General features: G+C 28.8%; 1 protein-coding gene across 1 annotated transcript in view; it reads left to right on the plus strand.

The window, feature by feature from the left end:
• The window catches only part of LOC123290770 (midasin-like), a gene marked incomplete at its 3' end in the record, with an annotated part of 310,143 nt that overhangs the window by 14,831 nt on the left and 275,932 nt on the right, over window positions 1–19,380 (plus strand). The window lies entirely within an intron of this gene.

Consider the following 19,380-nt stretch of genomic DNA (forward strand, 5'->3'; position numbering starts at 1 on the left):
GTTTGTTTTTCTTTTGCGTGTAATTTGTTGAGATAAAAGTAAGTTGTTTGTTCTACAAAGTAAAAGTTTAGAGATCAAGTATTTAGTTTTTGAAAATGGCAGCTATTGTTTCGAAAAATTTGTGCTAAATCTTTTTTTTAAATTTATTTTGGCAACAGTAGAGAAGTAGATATTTTGAGTATAAAAATAATCTTTAAATTTTGAAAACAGTATAACAAAATTTTACTGCCTTGTAAAACTTAAAAAATGACAGATTTCGATATAGTTTTCGAAATATTTTTGTGTGTGTTAAAACATTATCGAAGGTTATCGACTCAAATCAAAATAGATTTCAATCATTCACTCCCAAATTAATTATTTATCTTCGATAATGTTTTAAATAATCTTTAATTATTAGGTAATTTTCCCATTCATATGAAATATATCTAAAATCGCCTGCGATTTTGCTCTTGAATATTATTAAGGTACTCTTCAAAAATTTAATGGTCCTCTAATCCTGTAGTTTACTAATGGATACTAGTACAAAATAGAGTCAAACTTGATTATAAAATTTCGAGCTCTTATTTCCCTGCCTTGAAATGTATAAGTTAAAAAAAGCTAAAAAATAGTAAAAATAGTATTCGAAATATACGTGCTCTCTCTGAAGGAGAAATTTCTCTTAACCAAGTTTGACATAAATCAAAATTTTTGAATGGGATTAAATAAAAATCCAAAGTATTACTGAAAGGTTGCAACAATTTTTCAGAAAAAAGAAACAAAAACAAATGGCATTAATAATTTCGAGGTGCTTCTGAAAATAAGTAAAAGAAAATCACTCTATCGTGAATAAATGTTAAATTAACCTCTATATCATTATAAGAAAACTTTGGTTTTGTAATTATTCTGAAGTCTATATACTTAAATTATTTGTTCTTGGCATAGATTTATTCTTAGCCCGACTGCATATTACCAGAAATTATTATAAGAAAATATTGCATTTACAATTTAATAGTAAAGCCATTAATTTTTTGTTTAAAATATTTTTTTTCTATAAATAATGTAACACTCTTTCTGAAATACCCTGTATTGAAGTAAAAAATTAAAATTTTTTATAAAATTATAGGGAGTGATTTTAAATTAAAAGACTAATGAAAATCATTTTAGGAAAAACGTTCTATAATTTCTATAATAAATTCTTCAGTAAATATTACATAAAATATTTACTATCTATCGTAATATAAGTTGGGTGATTTTTCATTCACTACAACTGTTTGAAGCAGTCTCACTGTAAATTGAATTGGAAGAATATTGTTGATAATTTTGTTTTGAATTTAGAATAATATTATTATAATCATTTGTTGTTGAATCATTCTTGTTGTATTGTTGAATTGGAATGTTGTATATATTGTAAATTCCGCCATCTTCCATGTTTGTTGACATTGGTGTTAAGTTTTTTGAAGTCGTAACCACTTGATTATTTTGAGATAATATTAAATTTGTGTTTCCCTAAAATATAAATATAATGCTTACTTATTAAACGTTGTATTTACTTGTTGAATTTTTCATTATTTCTTGGTTTTAATGAAAAAATTTTATTGCATGAAACTATACCTTTAAGTTGTTCGAAAAGAGTGAGTGGTCCATTAAATATTTTAATAAGAAAGTGTTCTCAAAGTTTAAATAATGGGTATTTACTAATTCTATGGTACTTAAACTTTGATTTTTGGAAGGTACATCGTTACTTTGTGGATGTATCGTGTTCTGAATTGTTCTACACCTCACACCTAAGCGTGTCACATGTGCGAACTTTGGAAAGGACCCCACACGATTAGATAGAAAAATGGCTTTCCATTTTGAAAGCTCTTACGACCACAAAATTTTTTAACAATTAGTTTTCGAGCTATGGGTGATCAAAGCTACACATATATTATAGTTGTATTATATGACTACTGTGTATGTGTGCGTGTGTGTGTGTTTCTGTATAGTTTCTGTATACATTTCTGTATGTATTTCTATATAGTTTTATAGTATAATTTCTGTTTAGTATTATGTTATATAGCCTTAGCAATTGGTGTGTTGTATGTACGTTGTATCATTAATAAGACGGTAGTCATATACCATCGATAAATGTAATATAGTGTGTAGCTTTGTTTGCTCTGAGCTCGAAAACTACTCGTTAAAAAAATTATGTGGTCGGGAGAGATTTTGGTCAAAACGAACGAAGAACATTTTGTGGCGGTTTGAAAAAGTTTCACAAAAAGCCATTATCCTATCTAATCGTGCGGGGTCCTTTAATTGCTTGTGATAATTATAAAATAATTTATTCAAAAAATAATGGCACCATATTTTTTATATGATACATGACTTAGCTCAATAATTATACAAATTGATTTCAAAAAAACTGAAAATAATTTGAAAATTTATTCATGTAATTTCAAATTTGTATTATTATATTTTCAGAAATAAGAAAATAGTTCGTATCAACTTATGATCAAAGACTGTTTTTTCGAGGAGAATAAAGGTTCAAAAAGTTTTTGTTATTTTAAGATAATAACTTTTTCTTTATGTTGGTGCAAAGGAACTATATCTCAATTTTTTATCATTCGCTCACGAACTTTTGTACTTCATTGGAAACTCTTTTGTATTTCTGATTCATTTATCTGACGAAGATAATATTATAAATAATATTATTTTTCTCAAAAGGTTTTATGAAATTTCTGTTCGACCAGTTGATTAGATTATACGACGTTTACCAGTTTTTTGCGTGTATTTTCGATACTCTGGAATTAAATTTGTTTTCTCCAAGAGTTATTAAATCCTAAATTGGTGGGAAACCATACGCACTTTTATGATTTTGTTTTTATTTCAATTCAATATGACAAAAAACCAGCTTTTCCTTAAAGGTAGAGAGAAAATACACCGATTTTTTATGTATTGATATCTAAATAATTTATAACGACAACCAAAAAAATATTTATATGAATTTATTGTGAGTGTAATAGGTTTATCACGTTAGGTTTCCTATTTCGATGAGATAGAGCATACGAATTAATATATGAAAAAATAAATAAAATAGATTTCAATATATAGGATGTATCATTAACATTGTCAAAAAAGTTCAATGTGAAGTTCCTTGATCAAAGTTTATATTAACTTTTTTTTCTTATTTATGTGTAGGAAATCTTATTTAATTTTTTTTAATGTTATTGATATTCTATACAGAATGTTTGATTAACATCTAGGCATATCAATATCACGAGTATGACAGAGTACATGCGTTAAGCTATGCATCTAAGTAAGAAGTATTATCGGTGTTATATGAAATTGCAAAAGTGACTTGTATCTGTTGTAGTTCATCTATTCAACTAAGAACCTCTCACTCTTCAAGCGTCTTTCATCAATCTCAACGCATATCGAAGCTTCAACACATGTATATAATACCTCTCACTTAGATGCATTGCTTAACGCATGTATTCTGTCATACTTGTGATATTTATATGCCTAGATGTAAATTAAACATTCTGTATAATTGGCAACCTCTTCCAAGTTTATAGTAAAATTTTTTTTTCCAAGATTCTTTTTAGTGAGAATGGCAAAATACTTATGTAGTATGTATGTATTATTTGAATTTTGGATACATTTTTCCTAAATTTGGAATAATAATTTAGGACGTTTTAAAGTAAATATTCCGTGAAATAATGAGCCGTCAAGGTAATTAAAAGAGAGGGACTTATATTCATCTGGGGAGAAAATTTTATTGAATTTCCAAAGCATTTTTTTCCTAAAAAATTTTTTGTTTAATAGGTTATTATCCTGAAAATTGGTTACTTTTTCTGAAACACTCACTCTGTATATATATTGGTTGAATATTTTATGGTAAAATAGGTCATCATATCTGTCGGATATGGCGCCACTGGTTTATCTATGACTTTAACATTTTGATATCATAAAATATAATACGAAATTTTAATAGATGTTGTCAATACTCAGAAAAGAAGGTTTTCGACATATATCATAGCACATTTTATGATAAGATTTTATTTTTTTGGGGTTTATAATGTAATTGGAATAAAAAATGCATAATCTACTTGGTTGAGAATATAAATTATTGCAAATTAGATTTAAAATATATTTTTGACATGTTGTGATTCGTGGTTTTATTTTGCATTCATTTTTGATTTACAATGAATAAATTTAGTATACAGTGTTATTCAGTCTAGTTTGATCTAGACTAAAATAGACCGGAAAAAATAAGCGAAAAAAATTTCTGTAATAGGGTCCCATTTTTTTACGAAAGGGCTAAAAAGTTCAGAACTCAACCAACTCCTCTATAGTCGACAAACTCAACCCAACTCCCTCGTAATAGGGTACTTTCGGTAGTGCAAAATAAATTATGAAATTTAAAAAAAGTTTAAATTTTATGTAATTTATTTAGGTTCTTAAATATTCTGATTTCGAATCATAATTGTAATTTTTAAACCGTATATCACGTGTCCTAAAACGCGGGCAAGCCCTGATTTGATGTCATATCGGTATGAACCATAGACCATCAGTTAATTCAGTGTAGACAACTGGAAATAATATATCCATAGATAATCAATATTTATATTTATTATAATAAGTTGTCTATGAATATATCTATCAAACTTATCTGTGTTATTTCGTATAATGATACCGATATTACGTCACCAAATTGGATGCCCGTGTTTTGACACTTTAAAAAAGGTTTAAAATTTAATTTAAGTTTTTGGCAAGAAAGCGTGTGTATTTTTCCGAAATAAATTTTTGGTGGCTTCTTATTAGCAAAATCAACATTTTGAAGTACTTTTTCAAATATAGAAGAATACCTATTATAACAATACAGAGTTTTCAAAAATCAATATTTGATATATTTGGGATTATATTTCTATTTCTTTCGAGTATATTTTATATTTTTCGCGGTCTATTTTTTCCGTCACAATTTTTTCCAGGGCTATTTTTTCCGATTACCAGAAGTTTTAATCAGAATGATATATTTTTTCCATAATTTCCTACGTCAATTTTATATTATATAAATAATAAAAATATAATATATAGTATTTCGAATACCATGTAGTCGTCATCAGTATGAATTAGCTAATCATAATGACAAATAATGTATATTACTTGTTGCTAATTTCGCTAAGTTGCTATTTATAATTGTAATTAGGAGTTTATACTTTGATTCATACTGATGATGGCTATATGGTATTCGAAATACTATATATTATATTTGTATTATTTATATAATAAAAAATTGACGTGGGAAATTATGGAAAAAAATTTAATTCGAAATATTCTCATTAATTTGAAAGTTCTATTTTTGATAATACCTATGATACTAACTATATGTTAGCCAGCGTAACATTGATTTGTCAAGAGCCTTCACATAAAAAAATAAAACTTACTGAATGTTAAGTGTTTTGAAAAGTCAGTTTTAATAAGATGAGCGAATAATTTTGCATCCTTAAAGACATATAGTAAAGCCTTGTAAAGATTTTGTAAAACAGCCGTTTATAAAAAATGACATGAAACAAAATCTTATTATTTATTTATAATTAAGATCTGGTAAATGCATATTTAAATTATTATTTTTTCAGCATATTTGTTTCAGAATGTTCTCTTATGCTCATAAATACAGAATAAAAATTTGCATTAGCCCAAACTTGGTTATAATTAAACTTGACATTTAAATTATTAAAAACTGATTTCAAAAGAAACTAAAAATAAAGTATACCAAACTAAAAATTAAAAACATTTATGAATGTGAAACAATGGCATTATAAAAATTTCAATTTAAACATGTAAATAAATGATAAATTATTTAAAAACTATTTCTATATTTTCATCAAAAACATTTTGTGAAAAAAAAAAAGATTCACTGTATTGCTTTTGGAGAAAATAAAAAATAGACCTTATTAAATATGTAACAAAACAAAACATGCGCAAATTTTTCGTGAAAATGTGTTTGTGTGTTAACGGAATATGGGAAACGGTTTATTTATATATTTCATAAATTGAAATGCAAAAATTCGGAATTTTATATCAACGTTTTTGGGTAATTAAATTAACTATTGGTAATAAAATCAATTTATAAAGTTCCAAATTGACGGAAAATGATGAAAAATTGTTAACTCGGATATTTATTCTTAGAAAATTAACAAAGAATGTGCTGATTAACAATTTATAAAGGAAAAACTATTTTTTTTAAACATTTGGGCTTATTATCTTGATGACTCGATACAGTAACCAAACTCGTTAATTTATGATTTCTTCATAACATTCATATAAAGCTATCATTAAGTTAATTTAAATGCAATATTTGTTTGTATACTAATTACTTCTAAGCTCAGTTTCCATTGAAATACAATTTATGAACTATATACGTTATACGCTTACAAAACTTAAAGTGAAAAAAATTCATAAAATAAAAGGAAATAGAAAATATTATGCATGTGAAAATTTTACAGAGTGTTCACAGTTTATTAAACAAACAATATTATTTCTGTTATCTTAAGAAGAAAAACATGTAATCAAAAAGTTCGAATACGTGACAACTAGTACGGTACGAATCGACTCATGAGTACAAACAATTATTCCACCCTAATTTTTTTATCCGTTTCTCTTCAAATTGTCCTAATGATGATATCTCGGGAAAAAGATTTTAAGGTTATTTGGATAATAGGCTTTTGTCCACCAAGGAATAAATCGGTTGCATAAAAGTTTCTAAGGATTAATCATGATATGTAGATAACAAAACACAAAATTATTTTTCAGAAAAAATAAGGATTATAATTGTTTTTATAAAATAAAACCAGATGAAACGCCAATCAGATGTATTGTGAAAGTACTACGTCACGCCATTTGAAACGGTATGTAAACAACATTTTTACAAAAATAAGAAGGTTAGCTTATAACTTGAATACACAAAAATGATTGTTTGGTACCTCGTGATGTCATTCAAGGCACCATGATACTCTACATCTTTTGTGAAGTGAATTTGAACGCAAAGCAACCAAGGTTATTTCAAGGGCATTTCGAAAATTTGTATCTTAGGCACTGTCTTCTCTTATTCTACAAGCTAAAATAAAAATCAGATCTTCGAAATTTTACCCCTAATTCCATTAATATGTAAAATTATTATCAGATGAATAATGAATGAATTATAGCCGATATAAACATAGTGAATTATCTACATACTTTGAATTGTCCAACGAAGCGACCGAATGACAGATAATTATTATTAATAGACACAATTTTCGTTATTAAATAGCGATAAATTTTTATTATAATTGTGTATTTTCCATAAGTTAGCTTATGAAGGAACGCATAAGAAAATGCCTTACGCCCGAATACGAATATACAGTAATTGTGGAAATATTATTTGTTAAAAAATTGTGAACATTCTGTACATGAACAAATGTAATGCAAACATAAGAAAAAAAACATATGTGAGATAAAGATAGGAGATAGTAAAAGAAGTGTGGGATAGCTTTTCTGTGTTTGTTAAAAAAGTTCCCACTGAACACAACACTTACGTATATAACCTAATTACCAGTTCACTGTGAGGTAATACCGTTGGTGGTGATCCTCCACTATTCATCATGTTGCTCATGTTCATCATGTTGTTCATGCTCATCATATGATTACCAACACCTGGTGGTAACGGTGGTGGCGGTATTAAACCTGGTGATTCGATACCATTACTAGCACCCATCATCATATCTTGTGTTGTTGTCAATGATGTGTTTGTATTATTATTCATTTTTAATAATGATATATCACTACTTATACTACGTGGTGGTGGGTGGGGATGAGGTGGCGGTGGTGGTAGATTCATGCCACCCATTGATGATGATATATTTGATGGTGAATTACCTAGAAATTATAAAACGTATGTTACAATTATGTTAAATTGGTCAGTTATTATTTATTGGTTAACTTGTTTAATTTTGATATGACGGTTCTTGTTAAAACTTAAAAATAGTTTAGACGGTAGAGTATGTATTCAATGGAAACACATAGTTTTATGCGACAAACAAATTTATGAAAAATATACTATGTGATTTTTCAGACAAAATCTTATGTTTTCTTTAATCGTTTCATGGTCTTTTTGAAGAAATTTTTTTTTTTGAAGAAAATCGAAATTTTTTTATAAATTTGAATGTTAAAAAACAATGAAGTTGTTCTTTGGCGCAATTCAAACTTCAATAACTCGATCAATTTTTGATTAATTTTCATTAATCAGGTATTATTATTTCTTTCTTTAATTTATTTAATCTATCATTATATGGTATAAGCAAAAGTTAAAATTTTTAAATTGTATTTCGGATATTCATTTCTCATCGATTTTCGGGGCTGCTTCAGAATACTAATACAACGTATAGTCACCATTAGTTTGTGTATGCCTAGAAAACTTTTTGCTCAAATCAATTATATATCGAAGTTAGTGGATATTTAGTTAGTGGATGACGTCCTATTAGCTGAGTTGGTTAAGGCGTAACCAATTCCGTCCGCGATATGCTTGGTGCATGGTATATGCATGAAGGAGGTGCACTCAATCTCTGAAATTGAGGAGCTGATAAATGAAATTATCAGCGGAAAGGTGTTAAAACACATATATGGTATCACAATGGGCTCTATAGTACAAGTGTATCCTTCGTGGACAGCCCATATAACCTAACCTAACCCAGTTAGTTTATGTATATTTTTACATTCAAACGAGATTTGCACACTAGTTTCCAATTTTGTGTACTTTATATAAAAAGTATTCTCAAGTATTCAAATACTGACTCACAAGTCAGAGTCTTTTGCCATCTTAACTCATAAGACCACATAAAATAATTAATATTTGACTAAATGTTGACGCCATTAGTTTGTAATAATTCCAATCTAACTTTTGTTGGTTAATCTGCTAGGTTAAAATTTCCTAAGATTTATTAATAAATTAATCAAAGTGAAATGTTGCTAATTTATTAAGATTGTAGTAACAGGTAAAGAAACAAAGTTTACATGAAACATGGTACTAGTTTGATTTGAATAAATTATTAAATAGTGTTAGAGTTCTTCAGCTACGATACCAAAAAGGGATATGGAATTACTTTGTATATACTACTCATGTAGTTATAATTTAATTTTAAACTGTTCAAATCAATTTACGTACGTAAACACACCGCTATAATATTATGCTACAGCGGAAACTTTGTTTTAAAACATTATATATATTATAATAATTCTAGCTGACTGTATATTGTAATAACGGCATAAATTATTTTGGTTCAAATGCCATATAACTAGCCATAACTAGCTGTATATGGTCGAATTAAATGAAAACTAGGCTATTGATCAAATTCATCTAAATTAAAAATGTTACTTCCCAGTGTGAACATTTTTAAATTCAAGATTTCCCAATTTTAAATGATATTTTTCTAATAGTTAAATATTTTATGTCTCTCATGAACTAGTATTCTAGAAACCATTCTTATTGTTATTAGGGTTATTTATAAATTTTCTACTCCAGTCAAATTTTTGGAGGATATTTTTTATGATTTTTTTCTTAAAATTCGGGTGTGAGTAATTTTCGGTAAAAGTTAATAATTAATTTGACTTAATATAACGAGTCGCTTGGTGAAAATCTCATCTTTTTAGCATGTATAGAACAGAAGGCCAGCACGCGAGACAAGGGCAGGATTTCCTTTCTAGAAAAGCGATAAATAATTTAAAAATAAGGGAAAAAAAACAGTTGACTGAGTTAATTGTTGAAATATGTATACAGTGTTGATTACTCTGTCATATTACACATACATACATGTCACACATATATAACTGATATAGCCATAACCGACATACTACACAATTTGCGTATAATTTGCGCTCTCACGGATAAACAGTGATGTTTACGAAAAAATAATTCAAACAAAAGTTGTTTATTTTTTTATAAAAAACATTTTTTACATTTAAACTTTTGTTCTATCTCTAACGGTTTACAAGATGGATGCTACGGACCCAAAACCCAATTGACCTATATTGCTCATTTATATCTCGTTTCGTTTTTGAGTTATCGTGATGACAGACGGACAGTCAGACGACAGACAGACAGACAACCGGAAATGGGCCAATTAGATAATTCTATGAACACCTATACCAAATTTTTTAAATTAAAGAAATTACATTTTTTGATTTTTGTAATTATTGCGAATAACTTGACCGAATTTGCTCTACGAGTCTGATATTGTTTTCTTTAAACAAATACGGTTTCTTATGCATCACATATGTGTACGTAAGTGTATTATAATCGCATGGGACATTAAAATATTCAAATGGAGTTTGATTCTATTTAAATTTATATAAAATAATTTCCATATTGTAACCAAATAACATAAATTCATATTAGTTTTAAATCTTTGATTATTCTATTATTGAGTAAATTGCAATAAAATTTAAAATTTTTAATTTAATTATTTGTATTTTAAATGCGTATTTTGAATAATCCGACGCATAAAGAGGGGTGTTAAAAGTTTAACGTATCTATGTTGGGCATATCTTAGCTCCTAAACTGATAAGTCGATTTTGATTTTTTGTTTGTTTGAAAGGTAATTTGATCGAGAGTGTTTTTAGCTATGAATCAAAATTTTTGTCGGAGGTTTTTAAAATTTTTTAAAATTCACTTGAAACAGTTTTTATCATAATTATCATTTGTTCTTGTTTAATCAATCATCGTATCTAACCATTCAAGTTTTTTTAAGTGTTCAGTAAATCAGAATTTTGAATTTTTTTAATATATAGGAATAGCAACAATAGCTTTAGTAATCCAGAAAATAAGCGAACATATAATCACCAAATAAGTGATGAGTAATATATTTCTTCAGTGATTAATTACAGTTTTAAGTCAAAATATGTATAATAACGCGAAAATTTTTTTAGGAATTGTGACGAATTTGAAATTTTATTTTAAATATCAAGAGTTTTTATTAATTTTTTTCAATTTGAAAATTGTCTAAAAATTGATTGATTATTTAACTGCAAATGCTTTTTCTGGATAAATCAGTGTAATTCACAATTAGACTGCAATGAACGGGATTTTACAATTGTTTTTCCATTATTATCAATTTTCTATTGTTTGTAAAAGAAAATTGATGAGGGATTCTTTTATTTGCTTATTATTACTGCTATTATCCAAGCTATATTTTACTAGTATCTAGGTATACTTTGTATGCTGGTATATTGGAATAAATAATTCAATCATAGAATGTTGTTAGCTAAAAATTTGGTATGATTTTTGTTACAGTAGAACGAGAAAATTAGATTTTTGAGAGAATTCTTTATAGAAACTAGAAACACAAATTCAATTTTCAATAATGTATTATTATTATTCATCTTAGATTATTTTACCTTTAAAACTTATCTCTTTGATTTTATTTTTAAATATCTGTACAATGATATTCATTCACACACTAAGGTGTGCAAAAAAAGTCCCTCTCAATTTTATTCATTGAAATCTTAAGTCTTTCTGTTCGTATCGGGTTCCTCAAGTGAAAGTTAACTCAAGGGCGCCGTATTTAACCACAACTTTTTGATGTCAAATAATGATTTAAAGTTTATATTTGACAAATCATGAATCGTACCTATAATTGACGACTATCCCTAATTAAATGTTTACTACCCAACACGTTTAATTCATATCGTAAGTTCTGTAAAATATTGTTTGTAGCTATCAGAGCATTCTTAAGATTACACTTTAAAAATAGTTCTTTTTGCGATTTTAGACAATCTTATTAATTACGAAATTAGTCTATTATTTAATATATTTTATTTTTCATAAAAATTTAAAGTGAATTGAAAATTTATGATTTAATATAACACTCATTTTAATTCTCACTCTAATAAAGTATTTTATAATCATATTGTGCTTTAATACTATCAAGAAACCAGTTAATTATTTCATTTAGCAATCATAACTTGTTCTCCAATCGTTATAAAACACTTGCTAATAAAATATAAATGCGATAATTACCCGATGCGAATGTGTTTGTGACATGATCAGTCAAACCATATAATAAATGTGTACAATGGAAGCAACAACCACAGCAAATATCCAATAATGCTTGCCGCAGACCACGATGCAATAGTAAAAACAATGTTGGATTTATAACTGCATGAAAATACGATATGTGTAATGTTATCTATAAAGCAAAACAAAAAACCAATCACAAAATGTTGGTAAGTGAAGAGAGAAAATTTTCTGGGTACTCGATCGTTCGTCAATTGGAATTGTAATACTTAATTAGGGCATACAACGAAAACCCTGGAACGGAAGTCGGATACAGTTGGATTAAAATTAAAAGTACCTTAACTCTCAAGATTTGAAAAGGTCATACTCAAATACGTTCACTAAAAAAAAATTCTTAATACCAACCGACATGAGGTTGTCTCAATATTTCAGCGAGATAGATATGGCGAATGGTGCCACGAATGTCATACAACTACCGTACAGAGTTGAGTGATGAAGTTGACACAAACGCGTTGTATGAAAGTAATATACTGTCCAAAAAATTTCAAATATTGTTCTTTTGAAATGTAACATAGAACAATATTTTTTTGATTAGCTCTACCACTTATAAATATTATAACAAAATAGTGATGTGATTGTCACAACTACATGAGCGGGTAAAAAAATAAAAGGTTTATACCTGGTTTATTTAAAAAAAGGTTTGTATATTAAGCTTACAAACGTCGGACACAATTATCAATACAAGTTTCTATATACCTTAAGTCACGATTAAAACTGAATCATTTCAAGCCATAACTTCAATTTAAACTCACCGAGAATTTACATACCGTGTAAATTTAAGCATTTTAAGTAATTCCTATTTAAGTACCTAAAAAGTAACTACTTAATATATAAGGAAACTTACTTCGAAACCTAATTGATTACCAATTAATGGATGATGTACAAGTGTGACAAAAAATAATGGCCCCCAAAATAAAACATAAGCGGCGGTTATAATTAAAAACATTTTTACACGCTGTACACCTTCTTGTTCCATACGTCGTAAATAGTTACGCATACGACGATGCTCTTCTAAAGCACCAACACCTCCACCAATTCCAGTTAGGCCCCCATTACTGTTACGTTGATTCTGTAAGAATAACAAAACGATTTTCATGAAAATAAAAAGTAAATTTTTTGATTTCCATTTTTCACTTTTAAAGTGTAAGGTAATATGAAAAAACATTAAAATTCTTTCGTTATCTTCTTCGTGCATTATAAAAAAATCATTGTTTTTAAAATATTAGAAATGTTTTAGAATTGTTTTTCACAAGATTGATTTTATATGTCAAATTAAATTGTTCCAAAAGTAGTATGTATGAATCATTGATTGGGATGTGAAAAATGTGTAAATACTCTGATAAACAAAATACACTAGCCATCAAAATAATCTGACCGCTTTGAAAAAATGAAGTTTGAAGGAACCTCTCCTTATAGTTTCATTTCGCTAATTTGTTGATTCGTTGGTTTTGGCTATTAGATAAACTGTATGTAATTGTTCGATGTTTGTCTTTTAAATAAAACAATAATTTGTGTTTCATATGGTTAGTAAAGTTTAAACTTTAAATTTTCAATTTTATTTCGATAGTGCCTAATTTGGTTTTAAAAGCTTAGAAAAGAATGGTAAAAGCGTATTTTACAGAGAAATAATTAATTTTTTGAGCGTTTTCATTGAATTTTTTATAAAACAACCCATGCAATCCGTGTACGCTTTCAAAGTACATATAAAATTTATTGATTTTTCTCATCTTGGCAGCCCACGCTGCAAGGCGGTTGGGGATGGATAAAAATGTATCCCCAGCTTTTGAATGAGCTGTTGATGGTCAGGTTCGAATTATTTTCCTTAGCGATATAGTTGTTTGAAATTTATTAGTGGCCGGTTTTTTTGATGGCCAGTGTAGAATGATTAAATTTTAATAAATAATGAAATACCAATATCAGTAATTGCCGGTGTGGTTATTTATCCCCTTACTAATTATAACACATCGAATCTATAATTAACAATCATATCTGCAAAAACGTGACTTAAAAGCATGGCTTTGTGTTTTGTTATTTTAGCGATTACTTAGTTTGAATCCAGCAGCAGTCACAAAATTTTTATCATATGTAACTCTATTGGATTTTTTAAATCCGTTTCATTTTTGGTCGACTATAGAGGAGCTGGTTGGGCTCTGAGGTTTTTAACCCTTGCGTTCAAAAAATGGGACACCATTACAGAAAACGGAGATATTATCGTAAACTATACATCCCACCAAAAACATAAATGTGTAAAAAGGCGTAGATGAATTCCAATAAACTCAATTACGTCAGCCCAAAAAAGTTGTGAAATCCCGTAGAGAAAAAAATTCTTCGAAAAAAAATTATAAAAATGGCATAAATTTATTGCGTAACTTTTCCGTAAAGAAACATTAAAGTATTACATTAGCAACTTTTCGGTGACTTCATACCTACACGCACCTGTATAGGAGAACAAAAGATAATCGTTAACCCCCTACTATCTCCCTCCTCCCCTCTAATGTTATGACGTAATAATTTTTTCACAACTTTTATGAAACATCAAAATTTAAATTTAAACAATCAAAGTATTCTTTAGATTAAAGTCAAGCACCTACTTAACAAAGGCCTAATTTTTTTTACTAAAGTAAGAAAATTATTGGTTTAAATTTCTTGTCAAGTTTCTCCTTAGTACGTATTTATTTAATATTTTACTTCGCAAGTTTTCGGAATATAAAAACGAATCTAAAAATAAAAAACTTGCGAAGTAAAATATTAAATAAATACGTACTAAGGAGAAACTTGACAAGAAATTTAAACCAATAATTTTCTTACTTTAGTAAAAAAAATTAGGCCTTTGTTAAGTAGGTGCTTGACTTTAATCTAAAGAATACTTTGATTGTTTAAATTTAAATTTTGATGTTTCATAAAAGTTGTGAAAAAATTATTACGTCATAACATTAGAGGGGAGGAGGGAGATAGTAGGGGGTTAACGATTATCTTTTGTTCTCCTATACAGGTGCGTGTAGGTATGAAGTCACCGAAAAGTTGCTAATGTAATACTTTAATGTTTCTTTACGGAAAAGTTACGCAATAAATTTATGCCATTTTTATAATTTTTTTTCGAAGAATTTTTTTCTCTACGGGATTTCACAACTTTTTTGGGCTGACGTAATTGAGTTTATTGGAATTCATCTACGCCTTTTTACACATTTATGTTTTTGGTGGGATATCACTTCTTTTTGCCAGGCAATAGTATTTAAGTTGAAAGTGTTTGTAACAATTTTAACTCACCATTATGCATACATTGAATAACTGTTGAATACTGAGCCTCGTACGTCAAGAAATATGCCGAACAAGATGTCATCAAAATTGTGTTATTTATAAATATTATAAGGAAAATTTCATTTTCATATAACTGATATTGATTATTATATAATACATTCTATATAATTTACGCCTAATTTGCGCCCTCATGGGTAAACAGTCATGTTTTCGAAAAAATGTTTTATGCAAAAGTTGGTTATTTCTTTATAAGGAATATTTTTTACATTAAAATTTTTGTTATGTCTCTAACGGTTTACAAGATGGGTTCCACAGACCCAGGAATCAATTGACGTATAATGATCATTTACGAACTTGACCTCACTTTTTACGTCCTGAGTACGCTATAAAAATTTCATCTTAATATCTCTTTTCGTTTTTGAGTTATCGTGTTGGCAGACAGATGTGCAGACGGGCAGACAGATATTATGTAACTGCAAATATTTAGGCCTTATTTATGGGTAATACGCACAGCTTGATTTCATATAATAGTTCTGCACATGGATTGATCCTGAATATTACAACGGCTCATACAGGGGCCTTATATTTTGTAAGTGCGCATATTTGGGTCTTATATATTGGTATTGCGCACACTTTGATCCCATATAATTGTTCTGCGCATGGGATAATCTGGAATATAACAACTGCGCACACATTGACCTTAAATTTTGTAAGTGTGCATATTTGGGTCTTATATATTGGAAGTACGTACAGATTAATCACAAATTATAGTTCGGCCCATGCATTTATCCTAAATCTTACAACTACGCATACGCTGAATTTATATTTTGTTACTGCGCGTATGTAGGCCTAATATATTGCTAGTGCACGCATGTGGATTACATGAAATATTACTGCGCATGGGTTGATTCTAAATATTACAACTGCGCAAACAGGGACCATATATTTTGTAAATGGGCATATTTGGTCCTTAAATATTGAAAATGCGCATAAATTAATCTCAAATTATAGTTCTGCGCATGCATTTTACCTGAATCTTAGAACTGCGCATTAGCTTAGTTAATATTTTGCTACTGCGCATATGTATGCCTTATATATTGCTAGTGCGCACATGTGGATTAGATGTAATAGTACTGCGCATGGGTTGATCCTGAATATTACAACTGCGTATACAGGGACTTTATATTTTGTTAGTGCGCATATTTGGGTATTATATCCGGGAAGTACGCACAGATTAATCAATAATTATAGTTGTGCGCATGCATTTATCCTGAATCTTGCAACTGCGCATACGCTGAATTTATATTTTGTTACTGCGCACATGTAGGCCTTAAATATGGCTAGTACACGCATGTGGATTACATGAAATAGTACTGCGCATGGGTTGATTCTAAATATTACAACTGCGCAAACGGGAACCCTATATTTTGTAAATGGGCATATTTGGTCCTTAAATATTGAAAATGCGCATAAATTAATCACAAATGATAGTTCTGCGCATGCATTTTACCTGAATCTTAGAACTGGCATTAGCTTAGTTAATATTTTGCTACTGCGCATATGTAGGCCTTATATATTGCTAGTGCGCACATGTGGATTAGATGTTATAGTACTGCGCATGGGTTGATCCTGAATATTACAACTGCGCATACAGGGACTTTATATTTTGTTAGTGCGCATATTTGGGTATTATATCCGGGAAGTGCCCACAGATTAAACAATAATTATAGTTGTGCGAATGCATTTATCCTGAATCTTGCAACTGCGCATACGCTAAATTTATATTTTGTTACTGCGCACATGTAGGCCTTAAAAATTGCTAGTGCGCACACGAGGATTACATGTAATAGTACTGCGCATGGGTTGACCCTCAATTCAAGCAAGTCTCTGTCGAATGTCCAAAATTGCATCTTTCTATAATTTAGAAGTCCCTTAGAATCGGTATAGCTGAATCATTTATAGATAAATCAATTATAGTGGAAGTGATGGAAAAATAATAACGCCACTAACCTTACCATGTTTTGTTATCAAATCTAAACGTGTATACAAAATTTCAACTCAATCGGTTGAAGATATCTGCTTTAAAATTGAGTAATAAGATTCCCCCCCCCCCCATTTAACAAAATATGGCGGAAGCAACGAGAAAATTCGATCAAGTCAACCATAAAAATTCAAAGTCAGCGTGCTTACAAAATTTCAACGTAATCGATTGAGGGTGTCGGCTTCAAAATTGGGTTGCAAGATTATTTATTGTTGAACATAACAATACCATTGTTTTTAAGAAAATAAAATTCGTTGTCATTGCAACAATTAGTAGTAAACACTACAAGACAAATAAGCAAAATGGTTTAAAACTTCTTGTGAAATTATATTTATACTTTTTTTAAATTTAAGGACAAAAATAGTTGGATTTTGCATTAACGAAAAAAACAGGAGTGGTTATTTACTTTCTCGAGGGAAAATCATTGTTTTTTCGAAAAAATGTTTTAAACAAAAGTTGTTTATTTTTATGTAAGGAACATTTTTTACATTTAAACTTTTGTTCTATCTCTTACCGTTTTTTCGAAAATTGCAATTTAATTTTTTACTTTATTTGCTTTTCACGGGAAAACAATTACCTTTACAACAAAATTTTTCATACAGAATTGTTTAATTTTATGCAAGGAACATTTTTTGCATTTAAACTTTTGTTCTATCTCTTACAGTTTTTGCTATAAAAGCAAATTAAAATTTTCCTAATTAATGTAACATACTAATTTTAATATGTTTTCTACATGGTACTTTGAATTTCATAGGGTCTTATTATTTTATTTAATTTTTATAATATTTTAAGTTGGAAATATTGAAATACACAATTAATTTTTGATTATTTATTTAATATTTATTCAAATTTAATCAATATTTAATTAAAATTATATAAATAACAAATTTTTAAGCGTATTTAAGTTTTCCCATACAAATTGTATAGGAAAAAAAACTAGCCTTCTGATTGGTTCATATTTTATCATGTATTTTTAAATGGGGAAAAAATGCACCTTCAATTAGCGAAATTTCCCATTTCCCGTTAAAAATTTTGATATTTGGTATTTTTTCTGGGGTATGATTTTTCTCTAATTTATTTTAATGAAAACCGCATCTTTCTACCATTTTTCAGTTTTGCTGTGAATTTATATCAGTCAGCAACAAAATTTCGGGGCGTGGCCGTTTTTTGACGCGTTATTGCTCGGAAACGATGAGAGCCGTGAACGTGACCTTTGATTTACGGCGTCCCAGGGTCAATATCTACTTAAGTTGAAAGTTTCAACATTATAGCTCAAATAGTTTCTGAGATATAAGGGTGTGAAAAAGGGCTATTTGACGTCCTGTATATATAGTCACAACAAAAACATTCACATTTCACATATACATCATCATACATCATCATACATTACCCTTTCAATTTTCCATTTTACTTATCTACGCTAACGCACTGTTGTGCTATATGATAAAAGTTCAAGTTAGACTTTTACATGCATATATTTATAGATAAAAGATATGCGATTCGCGCGCATCCTCCGCAGTCAAGTGATTTCGCTACGACTAGGAATAATTGTATTTCAGTAGACCAAAAATTATGTAACTAGTTATTCGCTGTATGCAGAATCGTTTTTAGCGCCAATCACGGAAATACTTACAACTTATATATTTTTAGTTCTACACGCAACCTATCCCGTTAGGGTGCTAAATAGCCATGCCATTACATATAACAGTAATATGCAATTGACATAACAATAGCAATCATGCAATGATCATCAAAATATTAATCAGACATACCCGAACAACTTCATCACATAAAGTACCATTGCCTAAACTAACAGGCGGCGGTATTATTAAATTTGGATGCGACCCACTACTATGATGGTTAGCTGTTGTTGTACGTGCAGCTAACGATGTACAAGATAATGTTTTAGTTGGCATTAAATGATGTATCGGAGATGTCATCATCTGACTATCATCCATATGATTTTGTGTTGGCTCACTGAGTGGTATCGTTGCTAATGAGGAATGAAATGCTG

This window comes from Chrysoperla carnea, chromosome 1 (assembly GCF_905475395.1).
Source record: "Chrysoperla carnea chromosome 1, inChrCarn1.1, whole genome shotgun sequence".
Classification (NCBI taxonomy): domain Eukaryota; kingdom Metazoa; phylum Arthropoda; class Insecta; order Neuroptera; family Chrysopidae; genus Chrysoperla; species Chrysoperla carnea.